Source organism: Panthera onca, chromosome B1 (genome assembly GCF_046562875.1).
Source record: "Panthera onca isolate mPanOnc1 chromosome B1, mPanOnc1 haplotype 2, whole genome shotgun sequence".
Classification (NCBI taxonomy): domain Eukaryota; kingdom Metazoa; phylum Chordata; class Mammalia; order Carnivora; family Felidae; genus Panthera; species Panthera onca.
The window spans coordinates 139,026,061-139,040,876 of NC_138342.1; the positions used below are offsets into that span (position 1 = coordinate 139,026,061).

The following is a 14,816-nucleotide window of genomic DNA, read 5'->3' on the forward strand; positions in this document are numbered from 1 at the left end:
ACCTGGCTCTTGGTATGAAGTTGTTAAATGAAAATATCAGGTCTGTTTAAGAGTTTCTGCAGATGGATGTCCTTTATCTTTGTGCCAGTTTTTGAAATTTCTAGAAGGATACTGCCACAAGTCCTGCATAGAATACAGACCTATGTTTAAGTCCAGTGTATTTAAGCTAACCAGAAACATTTTAGGATAGGGCCAGACTTAGTTTTAAGATTATCACAGGTTTAATTTAAGCCAACTAATGCTTTATAGAAGTCTCTGAATACTAGGTGTCTAGTTTTCATGTTCTTTTTCTGAATCAAAAACCCTGTACAGAGATCTAAAAACTGGAACAATAAAGCCCCAGTATCACAGAGCTGGATCTTCATAGCATTCCAACAATTTATAAGTCAAATCTGTTTACCTTCTGTTACAAATAGGACAAAAAATTAGGGGGAAATGGGGAAGCCTCTTCAAGTGCTTAAATAGCCATAAGCTTCACAAATTCAAAAGGTTATTTTGCACTTAAGGATACTTTTATTTCCTATATATGAAAAAAAAAGAAAAAAAGTATTGAGGGAAAGCATAGTGACATTAGAAAGCTAGTATCAAAATATCCTTAAGGCCTTCTTGAGCTCCCTCTACTGATTTTTAGACAGTTGTTAACCTGACCGAGATGTTTAACAAAACATATATAATTATCAAGCTGTCCAGTCGAGTGCTAGCATCAAGAGCAGTTTTCACAGCTGGACACAGACTTCTACTCCAGACATTATCAATTAAATCGTACTATTTGTGCACAGACAGGAAAACAAACTCAGTGAAAGACTTTCCCCATACTCAGCCCTCAGGAAATGAGAAACAGGACACTTGCTAAAAGAAACAGTCATGGAGGGCATATACTTGAAATCTTTGCTGTCATTTAATTGTAAATATGTAGACGTAAAATACAAAGCATTTCTAGAACTTTTTTCACTTCATTTTTACATTTTTTAGCTCACTTAATTATGACTTCATGAGGAATCTCACCAAAGGAAGTAATTTAGGGAAAACACTGCCACAATTTGTGCAAGTTCTTTCAACCATTTTTTTTTTTTTGTAAATTCACTAACTTTTGAGACTCTGCCAAAGGATTGAGATGTTGTGCATGTAATTGTTGCATTTATTTCATAAAGTTCTGGGTGTATTTATATCTCATTTATTTTATTTTGCTCTTTCCTTACACGGTCCCATGATGTCACACTTTTTAATGAACACTGTGGTTTCTCAAGCATGTGCACAAACCCAAAAGGCATACTAAGCATTTCCCTTTCTCTATAATGCCATAGTGTTTAAGTTAATGACTACTTGACATAAATACCAGCTCAGTGGATCACTGCCTCAAAGGAACATAGATTTTAGAGCACTTAAGTTTTCTATGAAAGGATGTGAAGTTTTGAACAAATAAAGTGTATAATGCACCAAGAGTACAAATGAGTTTTCAGAAATTCGCTTTAAATCCCAGAATTTAGTTGCAATATATGCTCTGTATGGTGTATTTAACAGTGGAAAGAAAAGTTAAATAACATATTTCACATATATTGGAGTGCCAAGCAAAGAAGGATGTTAATCTTTATTAACAAGACCACCACAAATAAAAAGAATCTTTTTTTTTTTTTCATGATGGGAGCATTTTGGATTTTGTCAATAATTGGACATTCAGAAATGAAAGAGATATTATTTAAAAAAAACACATACAGATGGCCAACAAGTACATAAAAAGTTGTTCAACATAACTAATCATCAGGGAAATGTAGATCAAAACCATAATGAGATATCACCTCACATCTGTTAGGATGTCTATTATCAAACACAAAGAAACAAACAAAAACCCTGTACACTGTTGGAAGAAAAGTAAAATGGTATAGCCACTATGGAAAACAGTATGGATAGTCCTTAAAAATAAAAAGTAAAAAATAAAATTACCATGTGATGAACTGATCCAACTCTTTCTAGCTATTTATCTAAAAGAACTAAAAGCAGGATCTCAAAGAGATATTTGTGCTCCCACATTCATTGTAGCATTATTCACAATACCCATAAGTAATGTCAACATCAGAAACTACAGAATGGGGAACAGAGAATGTCAGAGTTGGCACCCCAAGGTAACTCCTACCTTAGATACCACTCTTAATCCTCAGTAATCCTTACCTAGTTTACTTTTGATCATGGCACTTATCAATAATAGACATGATCCTCTGTCTACTTTAGTTTGCTGATTGTCTCTCTTTCTGCAGAAAGACTAGAGAGGCAATTTTGTTTCTAGCATTCTCACTCAACCCCCAGCAACCAAAAGGGCACCCGAAACACAGTAGCCATTTATCAATATTTATTGAAATAATTATTTTATAATAAATATGGTCTTAATGTTTTTAAGAAAATTATTGTTTATTAAAATTAAAAATTGAATTTATATACAAATTAATCTTTTAGCTTGAAAAATAAATTTTAACGTTTATTTTTGAGAAAGAGACAGACAGACAGAGCTGAGTGGGGGAGGGGCAGAGAGAGAGGGAGACACAGAATCCAAAGCAGGCTCCAGGCTCTGAGCTGTTAGCACAGAGTCTGACACAGGGCTCGAACTCACGGAACTGCGAGATTGTGACCTGATCTGAAGTCGTATGCTTAATGGACTGAGCCACCCAGGCGCCCCTTTTTAGCTTTTGTCAAGCTAAAATTATCTTAATTGTATGTAAACTATAAAAAGATATAAGTGCAATAATATTTTGTATAGTAAATGTTAATAAAGTAATTGTCTAAATATTTACCAATCTTTAGACAAGAACAAAATTATTAGTATCATAAATGTGATATTCTTTTGAAAATGACATTCTTTTAAATTTTTTTAATGTTTATTTTTAAAAGAGAGACAGAGAGAGTGAGCCTGGGAGGGGCAGAGAGAGGGAGACACAGGATCCAAAGCAGGCTCCAGGCTCTGAGCTGTAAGCACAGAGCTCGATGCAGGGCTCAAACCCACAAACCATGAGATCATGACCTGAGCCAAAGTCGGACGCTTAAGCTGACTGACCCACCCAGGTGTCCTCTAATTTTTTTTATGTTTATTTTGAAGATGACATTCTTTAAAAATGTAAAGTTTTTCTTTAAAAGTGTATAGAAATAAATTTTGTACTCTTCTAAAAGACAAATATAAATATCATTTTCACTTTCTATGTAATTTATATATCATTTGTAGAGCATAATATTAAATATAAGTCCCCGATTTTTATGGAAAGATCCTATGTTGCATAAAATAAGATAATAACAGTAAACCCTTTGTGTGGTTTCAACTTGTCAAAGACCAAAGACTACATAAATAAATAAATAAATAAAAGATAAACAAAATCTAAAATCTAAAAACATGAACCAATCCATGAGCATACATGTACAAAATCATTGTACCAAAACCAATTCATTAAATATGCATGATGCTACATAATGGAAGTAAATATAAAAAAGAATCAACTTCAATGAGGATTATATAATAATATGTATATGAAGTGATTTTAAACTACAATGTTTTGCACACATGCAAGGAATTCCTAGGGTTTTCCTTTAAAAAGTGTTAAAGATTAATTAGAAAGAACAACCTAAGACACATTTAAAAAATCCAAAGGCCACACCAGACTGTTCACTGCATAGCTCAGGTCATAAATGCTGGGGATTAGTGGCACAACATCAATGGAGAAATATTCTAAGGTTCAAGTAGAACTTGAGTCAGGTATGGTAGGTAGTATCTTACATGAATCCCAATGACCCACACTCTAGTATAATCGCTTTACATTGTGGGTAGACATAACCTTTAAATTGCTTTTGACCAATAGAATATGACAAAGGTAATATATTGTTCTTATGGTTACATTATGTTATATGGAAAGGAGAGATTTTAAGATGTAATTAAGGTTCCAAGTCAGTTGACTTTATGTATATCAAAAGAGATTATTCTAGCTGGACCTGACCTAATGAGGTGGGCCACTTTAAAAGTGGATCTTAGGGGCACCTGGTGACTCAATCAGTTGAGCCTCTGACTTTGGCTCAGATGGTGATCTCAAAGCTCCTGAGTTTGAGCCCTGCATCCAGCTCTGTGCTGACAGTTCAGAGCCTGGAGTCTGCTTCAGATTCTGTGCCTCCCTCTCTCTCTCTCTGCCCTCCCCCAACTCTCTCTCTCTCTCTCTCTCTCTCTCAAAATATAAATAAACATTAAAAAATTTTAAAATTAAAAAAATAAAAGTAGATCTATAGGTCAGAAACTGAAGGAATTAGTGAAATTCTTATCTGGCCTTAAAGAAACAAACTTCCATTAGTTTTAAGTTGAAGAGAAAAGAAAAGAGAAGACAAAAGAAGAAAAGAGGAAGAAAAGAAAAGAGAAGAAAAAGAAAAGAAAGAGAAAAAAAAAGAAAAGAAAAAGAAAAAGACTCTCAACAGCCAGTGATCTTGGAGAACAACAAACCTGGGCCTCAAATAAGAGCCCAACCCTGGCTGAAACCTTGATGTGAGATCCTGAACAGAGGACCCAGATAGTCTGTACCGAGACTTGTGACTTATGGAAACTGTGAGATAATAAATGTTTAAACCACTGAGGTTATGGTAATTTTTATGCAACAATAGAAAACAAATACATGCATGTAAAGAAAAATAGACATCTTGGTAATATCCAGGGTGACACTAACATGACATTACTTGCAACAAAAACTAAAGACTCAGAAAAGCACATATGAGCACAATATGCTCTTATACTGTGAAAAACTTGGCTGGAATTAGAGGAGTGAGATGTAGGTGGAGATTCTTGAAAAGGCAACAGTCCAGACAGGGTATTGGTTTTCTGTAGAGGGAAGGATCATACTTTATATTTTGATCAATCTCTCTTTTACATATGTGCATTGCACATACGAGAAAACTGAAAATCAGATTGATTGCTTGAAGCTACAGAAACAGTAAGAAGGATCTTAACATCAAGTAGAGAATTGCAACTTGAAAAAGTAAAAATTACAGATCCACTGATGATTTCTGAAGAACACAGTGACATTTAAAAGCTTACTTTAACTGAGAGGAATCTAGAAGAGGTATGAAGTGTGTATCAGGAGAGCATAATGAGGATGATCATGCAGCTGGTTTCAGACACAGTTTGGTTTGAGTCCCAGCTCTGTGGGCAGCATAACTCTTTAAGCTTTGGTCTTTCACTATCTACTATCTATCTCTATGAATAGCATTGTGCATATAAAATATAATACTGCTTATAGAAATTAACATATTGTATGGCATACTATGAATTACCAAAAAATGTACTTGCTAATAACATCACTAATTATTATTACTGCAGGGAAGAAACAAGAATCAGGGAGATCAATGTAGAGAGTGTCAAAATAATTCTGATTGAGATGGGATACTCTAGGTCAAGGTAAAAGTGATACGATGAGGGAATAGAAAACAGAGAATTAGATAAAGGCTATGTTACAAAGGGAGGAATATCAAAACTTGGGGAGTCACTGCATATAGTATAGTAAGAATGATGTAAGTTTAAGACATCTGTTAATTTTTCAGACCTCGGTGAATAGAAAAAATGTCATTAACTGACAGGCAAAAAAATTAAGATGGGGGACCATGTGAGGGATGAGATGATGAGTTCATGGAATTTATGCTGTCACCATGAAATCAAAGTTAAAATGTCCAGCAGACTTTTGTAAATACATTAATGGAGTTCAAATCTGGGCCAGAGCTATATATTTGGAAGATCTCTGTGAAGAGAGAATAATTGTAGCTGTTGGAGTGAATGGACTTCCTGCAGGGCTCCACAGAGAATGAGGAACAGTGAGTCAAATGAATAGTATACAAAATGGTGCTGAAATTTCAAGGATTAACAACTTTTATACCAGTCTTCATTCCAAAAGGTAAACACTGGATATTTCTAATGAATATGTAAAATATTTAACGAAAGCCCTATAATCTTACACTAAAATATTTAATGAAAGCCCTATAATCTTACACTTTTAAGTTAACTTTTCTATAAATCAAACTTTTCTACCTCCTTTGGGATCCATTTAATAAGGACAACCCAAAACTTGGATAATGAGGATTCACTAGGGAATCTGATGCAACTCTGTGGCTCCCCTAGGAACTGTGTTATAATTACTGCCACCAGTACTCACCTTTTCTCCTACTCAGTGAGCTTAATGCTATATGAAAACACAGAGCATCAACTAGAGGTCAACATTTCCCTTTGTACCTCAAATAGAATAAATAAACAATGAATGAAGTATTTAATGTTTCCTAAGTGTTCAAGAGCCCATTTTAGACTACCTATTTTTGTATTGTGTTTCAAAACTAATTTTATTTTGATTACTTTATTTCATCTCACAGACCATTTGAAATATTAGTAGCTAACTAGTTTGAAGTTTTAAACATGACTGTCAGTTGATAGCACAAGTGGTAATTTCAGGAAGTGGCTAAAGTTCAAGATGTATTTGTATTTGATATTCAGTAGGACTTTTTAGAGGGAAAAAAACAAGCAGTATTAGGAAACATTAATTACTCTATTCTACTGTTTCTTATTCTACTTATTGCCTGCCCTTACTCTTATTAATGCTCTATGAGATAGAATAATGTAACATCTTTCTAACATTAAATACAGAGGAAAAGCTTCTTAAAGCTTTTGGTATTGTGCATTCTAAAATGTGTATACTAAAGAATAAATACCACAAAATCATTTAAATATAATTTAATAATTAAGGGAAGACTTGGAGAAAGAGGGCAAAGTAGGCATTCACATTTAGTAAAAGTCTCACGGAAAATGTGTAGTTTTAAATAAGACACACCCAGTTGAATATTTGTCCTAAACAGAGGGGCTGGAAGTGCACAGCATAGCTGCAAAAGGAGTGACCTGGGTTTGATTGTCTAATCCACCTATTCCTGGTTGTGTGAGCACATGCTGGAGAGGTGGACAACTTTCATCCGAGTTTCTGCTTTCTCCTATCTAAAATGAAGGTACCATGAATTTTTTTTCACAGTTATACACATGTTAAATGACTGAGATAAAATGGCCTAACATGAGTAAAACATGTGTACATATATATGTATAAAATATATGTCTACACATATTAACCCTTCGAATGGTATCCTTTTCTGTCTTCTTGTATAAGAAAATCCAGGCTCAAAGACTTTTTGCTCAAATATCAATAGGTAATTTACCACGAGACAGAAGATGCGTTTACTAGAAGCAAATCACTCTCTCTCTTTCTTTGGAAGGATGAATGGGACCCCCTCCTCAATCCTAAATGAGGCGGTTCAGACTCTGGTTGATGTCAGGATCACAGCAATTACTGTAGCTCTGAAAAAGGGGGCACATACCTACAGAGTACATGGGGGCATTTGTCCATTTGTCACATCATGTTAGTAAAAAATCTTTAAGGGTTTTAGAAATTAGAAAAAATAAAGCCTTGGTGGTCATTAAAACACTACCTAATGTGTTTTGTGGAAGTGGTCCAATCACAAAAGGCAAATTATTTCCATTTCATCATCATCGTTGGGGAACACAGTTCAGGCTTGTATGTTCTAATTGCTACTGTATGTTTGTTTTAATTGCTACCTTAGTGCTACTTACACAGAAAAAACATATCACTAAAGTAAGCTTCTCTTAACTGTCAATTACAATGGTATATTTAAATAAAACTCAATGAAAAAAAGTATTTTCAAATCCTTTGCATTGTGTTTTAGAACTTCTAGCAGTGTTATGAACCAGTGTTACGAGTTGGAATAATATTCTCTGTATTGACATGCAAATGAACTCACTAAGCAACTACTTTGTTTCGGAGATTTACATAATGTGATACTAAAAGCCACATTAAATTAATATTAATTATTTGGTTTTAAAGCAAGAAAGTTCAGAGTTAAGTGGCTCTTCTTCCCACATTTTAACACATCTATGCGTGTAACATTGATATACAAAGAATAAAAATATCTTAGGTATAGGGATCTCCAAACTCTATCCCTTAGAAGTGCATGGCTTATTGCCCAGAAATATAGGAAGAAAACCTGATGTATCTCTTTTAGAGATAGAAACTTTCAAATCCTTATCAGCACTCATATTTTTTTTTCAGAATCAGTGTGGTAATATAAACTCCTCACTATGTACACATCCATTCTGCTTCTTATTCCTGGAGAATTTTCATTTCCAATTGTCCCTTCCCTTGCCAATCAGCATGAGAGCTTATGAGTGACATTTTCATGGCAAAAAACTGGTGTGTGCTAAAGCATAACAGCCTAAATAGCAAAAACAATAACAGAATGAACACATTTGCCACTAAAAGTATATATTGTATTTCAGCTTGCTATGTAAATTATTTTTGTATTAAGTAACATTTCTTGAACTTGCATGTTCAAGATCATTCCCATTGCATGTTTATGGTAGAGCCTAATTTACCAATAAATATATATGTATACACACACACACACACACACACACACAATGTACACACATATATACTCATTATATCATGCACTTATACTATTGTTTAACTCCTTCTCTTTAAAAAACCCATACTAAGACTCATTGAAATTCTGAATTTATCAAAAACACTATCTCATTTACTATAATAATATTAACTTCCTCAATGCCAGGGTGATTAAAGCACAAAGGGACCAATTGTTCTGATGCATGGTGTGATGACCAATTTAATGGGAAAATTAGGATTTTCCACAAGGGACCCTACAGCTCACCTTAACTAGTCTATGCCCAAAGGACACTGGAGGTGTTGAAGCAGAAGATGATTAAGTCTGTTTGGTAAAAGATAATTGGTCACATGGCTGTTGCAATAATGTTAACAACAGGAAGTATTTTTTCTGACCTATTAGTTCCAAAGAATCTTTAGAACTTTATAATACATTAAGTAATAAAATGCCAGAAGTAGATTTGGAGATTTGGAGCAGAACTAATAGAAACATATTATTGAAGGTGTTTTGGTCTCATCGATAAACAAGCATTAAACATGAAAAATTGTCATTATTTAAAGACAATTCTCAATAAACTATTACTTTCATAATCTTTTAAATATAATTTTAAAAGTTACTTTTAAAAAGTCAATTTCCTAAAACTTTTTAGCGTATTTCAGGTTTATTATTACTTTCTTTAGTTCTCCATTGTACACGTTAGTAAACAGATTTTAAAAAAGAAAGCAATATATAGCCTTGATAACAGAAAACCCAAATTGTTTCATCTTGGCCTTAAATATAACCAAACATGCATACTTACTTCATCTTATCTGTAAGAAAAAAATCTGCCTAGCAATATCATTTTTAATTTTTTTACTAGATCAATGTGCTTTAAGAAACTGAGAAGCAATTAAGGCAACTAGAGTATGTCATGTGACATATAATTAAATTATTTCAATAATCTTTCTATACACTTTGTAAACTTTATCATCTTGAAGTAAAAAGTTCTGTATATACTTGTAGTACTTATGCAATGAAATGAATTCATTTTTTAGGAGGCTATCTACTGTGGTATTGAATATTCCTTTGAATTTCACATTGACAAGTTGTAACTCCAAAATATGGTCATTTTCTTTGTGAAGCAAAAAATTTATGAAGGGATACCACATTTGACTGTCTTTAATAGGTATCTTCCAATTTGGCAATTTTATTTGTTTACAGTAAGAAACGTATTCTACATCCAAATAGTATACCCTATATGCTAAGTTTGGGTTTATCGTGGTCACCTAATTTTACCTTACTTCAGAACTAATATATAAAAGCTAAATAGGTTTTAAAAAATCAGGAAAAATGTATCTAATATTTTAAATTTGCAATCTCATCGAATCTGCCTCCTTAGTTTCACAATTTCCAATAGCATATTTTGATTTTAGTATTTAACCATCTCACTGTGACTTCACCTGAAAGAATTTCAGATACTGGTAGTTCAAAGAACTGTTTATACTCAAAGGAAGCCATACATCTTGGAAAACTTTATGCAAAAAGAAGTCAATGAGATACTAAAATACATTTAGGTGAACATAGTGTTTATTTCTGTTATTGCCTTTCAAGTAAGTTATAAAATTACAATATATATTGTTGTTTCCATATGACAAAGAAAAGGAAACTGAAATTAAAAGAAGCCATAATTCTGTTTGAAATTCCATACTTTGAGCATGTATACCCATATAACTAGTTTTAAAAAGAAAATTTTAAAATGTATAGAAGAAAAAAATTATTTCATATTAATTTAAAGGAGGCTGTTTAGTGGGAGCTTCATGGCCCAGTATTTCATATATTCCCTCCTTTGCTTCTCTACCTGCTTAGTCTTTAAAAAATTTTGTATCAATATTTAATGTAAGATCACATGACTGACAGGAATCCTATAAAGAACAATCTTCTTGGGGTAAAACATGAGAACAACTTAAGGGGATTTATATTTAACCTCTAGTGTTTGCAATAATATTCATTTCTTGCAACAATCACTCTGATGTAGTAGTGTGCTGTAAATAAAATGAAAAATCTCTATGCAGAAAAATTATTTCAAATAATTAACTTTAAAGCTAAAGTTCATACTGGTAAGTGTAATGCCACTAGAAAAGAAATGTTTACTGTAATTAAAAATATACAAATATATAAAGTTAACTTAGTATACTCTTTATTTGCTGAAAAACATAGCCCTGGTCAGTTGAATGATACTTAGTAAGTCTGAAACAGCTTATATTTTACACATTCCTATTAAGATAGGATGTCTAGTTGCAATCTTTCCCTGGAATGTAAACCCTCCACTCTCTGTTTTTCCAGCCATCCTTTATCCTGAATCTAATGTCACTAAAAGAGATAAATGAAAAATCATAATCCTACTTATCAGATAAACAATATGCCTTACATATAAAGTCATGAATAGTGATAACAAATACACAGAGCACGAGTTAACTTCTATCATTTAAATATTGTTCACTATAAGAAGTACTGTTCAGTGGTTTTCTGTACTGAATTCTTTCTTCATACCCACTCAAAACACACTACCAATTGACAAAAGGAACACAGCTTCAAAAGAAAATCTCCTAAGTAGAGAAAAGCTCTCTGTTAAACATGCAAGAGGTTAAACATTTCTGAAATAGCGAGACATTTTCTCAGCCCACGCTTCCCAGTTCCATTCAATTACCAACAGCAGTAGCGACTATAATACAAGCTAATACTGTATTATTAAATCAGAGCTTCCCATTTACATCCACCTCTAACCTGAGGGGGTGGGAAGGGGATGACATTTACTATTCAATAGCAGGACAAACAGCCCCCAACTTGGAAATACCCATGACCTTGGGGTGCAGAATTCTCAGAGACTGAGTTTCACAAGTTTTATTTGGATCTACTGCATAACAACACATCTAAATGAACCCAGCAGGATATGAATGCTCTTATCCTTACCACCTCCCCTCCAAAAATGTTAAGAGAGCTCTGTACTTTGCAGTCTATGCTGTAGATACCAGAGGTAATATTGATTAATCAGAGATTAGTTCACTCAAATATTTCTTCAAGATTGCATTTGCTTTAAACAACTTGTTGGTTGATTTATTTACTGCAATTTACTAACATATTTGGGGCTTGCATTGAATGGTTCTTGTTTCTTGAGCCATGCTGGAAGTGTTGCTCTACAAATATTTATATTTATAAAGCAGAATGTAACCTGATGACATTAACTTCGCAAAAAAACCCAAACCCTCAACTTCCCCTGTAGAATTCAGTGCTTAGTCACCAATAGATGTGTTTGTAATAAAAATAATAATAGTAATTATTAAGATAATTGTTGCAATCATTGCCAAAAGTCCTGTTTCAGATTAGAAAAATCATAACTTGCTTTTAAATTTTTGTATGGCACTCTGCATTCCTCCCCCCTTTGTAATAATTTATAACATATTCTTTATCTTACCTTATTTTAAGAGTCAAAAAGTCTCCCAGAAAGATTCTTAAATGGTGTAGGTATATAAATCACAGTAATAATAATAGTTAAAAAAAAAACTAAAAGATTGTTTTAGCTGGGAAAAGAGGAAAATAGTTTGGTCTAAAACTATAGAAATCTCCAAAGTCACGCTTGAATGGGCGCCCAGGTGGCAAACAGAGGACTCTCTCCCACGTCCGATAGCACACTCCTTTGTCAAGTTGATATGGTCCTGCTGGTGAAGCGGGTCCCGCAGGGCACAGAGAGTGCAAGAGGGCGTTGCCTCGAGGTGCTGAAGCACCCCGTCCACTCGCGTCCCAGGTTCAGCACCGACAGCACAGTGGACAGCACCAGCTCCTCTCACCTCCAGTTTGTCTCAGTCACTGAACCAGGCTGATTCTCGCGCCTCCTCCCACAGCAAAAGCTGCTGCCACTCAACCCGGGCGTGCCCCGCCCCCATCATCTGACGTAACTATTTTGCATATCAACTCCCTGAGAGGTGCGGGGCCGCCCCTTTGACTGGGCTTCTGGTAGGGTCAGTTGAGGCAATCGAGGCGACAAAATCCAGGCTTATGACCAACGTGGACTTCATTGGACTTCACAATCCATTCACCACCGGTCCTGAAGAAACTAAACGCTTTTGGCGTGGCATGAGCTTTTGCCTTCGCTGGGACTGCCGTTTCTGTGCGCTCTAAAGATCGCTGCTGGCACAGCTCTGGCAGGAAGAAGGGGCGGAGGGTGGGGGCAGTGGAGCACTGAGAGGAGAGGCTGGGGAGGCGGGTGGAGAAGGGACTAGGGAATAGAATGAATCCATCCAACCACTCCAAATAATGTCCCCGCTCCTTTTGATCTTCCTAGGCAAACTTTCCTCCTGCTCCCTACCATTTGTTTACTGGAAAGGATGTGTCTGGTGTTCTGTTCCCTTTCCTCGGTTCAGGGAGCTGCTAGAGGGAGTCGCTGCAGCAGAAACTTGTTTAGGAGAAAAAAATTGCACTGAGCACTGGGAGAAAATGTGAAAGCTGGCAATGCTTATCATCATTCGTAAACAGAATCTTTTCTTATTTGTTATGTGAATGATGCATAGCATATATCAGAATTCATGTTTTCTTATAGAATCTACAGAATCTTCCCTCATCGTTCTTATGATTTGAATACATCGTCAAGCTATGTGAAGTTGGAAATTCCAGGGTTAAAAAAAATTAATAATGAAAAAAAGTGAAAGTTCTCAGCTTCAACTTCCACTGCCAAAATACTGAAGGTTATGTAATATTTATTATGTCTAATATATCAATTGTTCTCTGAAAGATGGGGTATGCTGGAAGCATTTCATAGCCTTTAGCAATTCTCTCACTATATGTGATGTTTCTTGTTCCAGTGAAGCTCTGAGGGCCTTGACAGGAAGAGAAAGGGCTGCCATGCCAGATTTCTGACTGCTTAAACTTGTAAACAAATACTTTTAGTGAACTGGAGCAATCAATCTCCTAGAAAGATCATTATTCACATACTGTCCACATGTCCCACCTACAGCCAGCAGGACTTACTTGTACAAAGAAATGGGCAACTAAATATTTTCATAAACAAAGTCATTTATTCAAGAAATTTCTTAGCATGCAATACATTGTTTTCCATAAAAATGCATATATCCTGATATTCCTGGAGTGTAATATTATTCTGCACTGGACCCGCTCAGGAATGTTTGTAGGGAATCCGATGAAATGAGTATACTTCTTTATTTTCCTAACAAGAAACATAATAAATTTGATTTTCTGCAAAATTTAAGAAATTATTTGAGGAAACACATTTATTTTGTGGGCAGATATACCCACATCCTTTCCTGAAAGTTAGTTAGCAAGATTGAGGGAAAAAAAAAATGATAATTTTTCTTCGGAGGGAACTTTCTTTTTTCTGCTTTTGAATAAACTTTCCTTTCCAGCTTTATTAAAGAATTTGTCTATTCCTTTCCTAAATATCCAATTCCCTTGGAATATCCCGCAACATATCTAGACCATCCCAGGTAATCTGCATTGTTTTATTTTCCTCTGACATCTATTGATTTTATGTAAGTATATAAATAACTAGTGCAATGCCTTTTTGCACTGCTCATTACATGCGCGCGCACACACACACACACTTTTTGCACTGCTCATTACATGCGCGCGCGCGCGCACACACACACACACACACACACACACACACACACATTCTAATAGTGTTTCAGTTACCAAAGTGATTTTATAATGGTTTCAGATACCATGGTAAGGCCTAAAGGATGACATTTGGGGCAGATGGGTACTCTATATTACAAGTACAATGAAGCCAACTGAATATCCTGTACTTAGGCTGATCAAAGCACACATGTTATGCTTCTTTTAGAAATGTCACATGGCATATTTTGGTCTGCTTCATGCCAACATGCCAAAATGGCAGAGAAAACTTAAAAAGTCCACTGTGAAAATATATAGAGTGCATTATTAAAAATCCTTACAAAATTCCACCAAACTGTGTCATATGCTGTTTAATAGACATTATTTTTCAGTTCACTTCAGTCGTCATATTGTTTGGGGCTATGAATTACATTAACGCAGGCATAATATTATTCAACAGCCTAAGGGGATAATTGCTTCAAATGTTTCAAATAAGGGGGAGGGAGAAATCATTTTCTCATTGTGGGGAGTGGGAGAGAAAGAAAGAAAGAAAAAGAAAGAAAGAAAGAAAGAAAGAAAGAAAGAAAGAAAGAAAGAAAGAAAAGAGAAGAGAAGAAATAGAACTATTTTGGTACGCATGCACAAAGAGGCATACATACAGAAAAGTACTGGAAGGACTGAACCCTCCTCAGAGATTCTAAGTTTTTTTCCGACTTAAATTAGCTGTGTGACCAAGATCAAGATATTTAAACTCT

The 14,816-nt window shown here is 34.8% G+C and overlaps 1 protein-coding gene across 2 annotated transcripts in view; it reads right to left on the bottom strand.

Annotated features, from left to right (window-relative positions):
* FSTL5 (follistatin like 5) overlaps positions 1-12,615 on the bottom strand; it is a 768,631-nt gene extending 756,016 nt beyond the window's left edge. For both annotated transcript variants that reach the window (XM_060653856.3, XM_060653855.3), the window contains exon 1: positions 11,909-12,615. The gene's annotated coding sequence lies outside the window, so the exon portion shown is untranslated. The remainder of the gene's footprint in view (positions 1-11,908) is intronic.
* Positions 12,616-14,816: the final 2,201 nt, after the last annotated feature.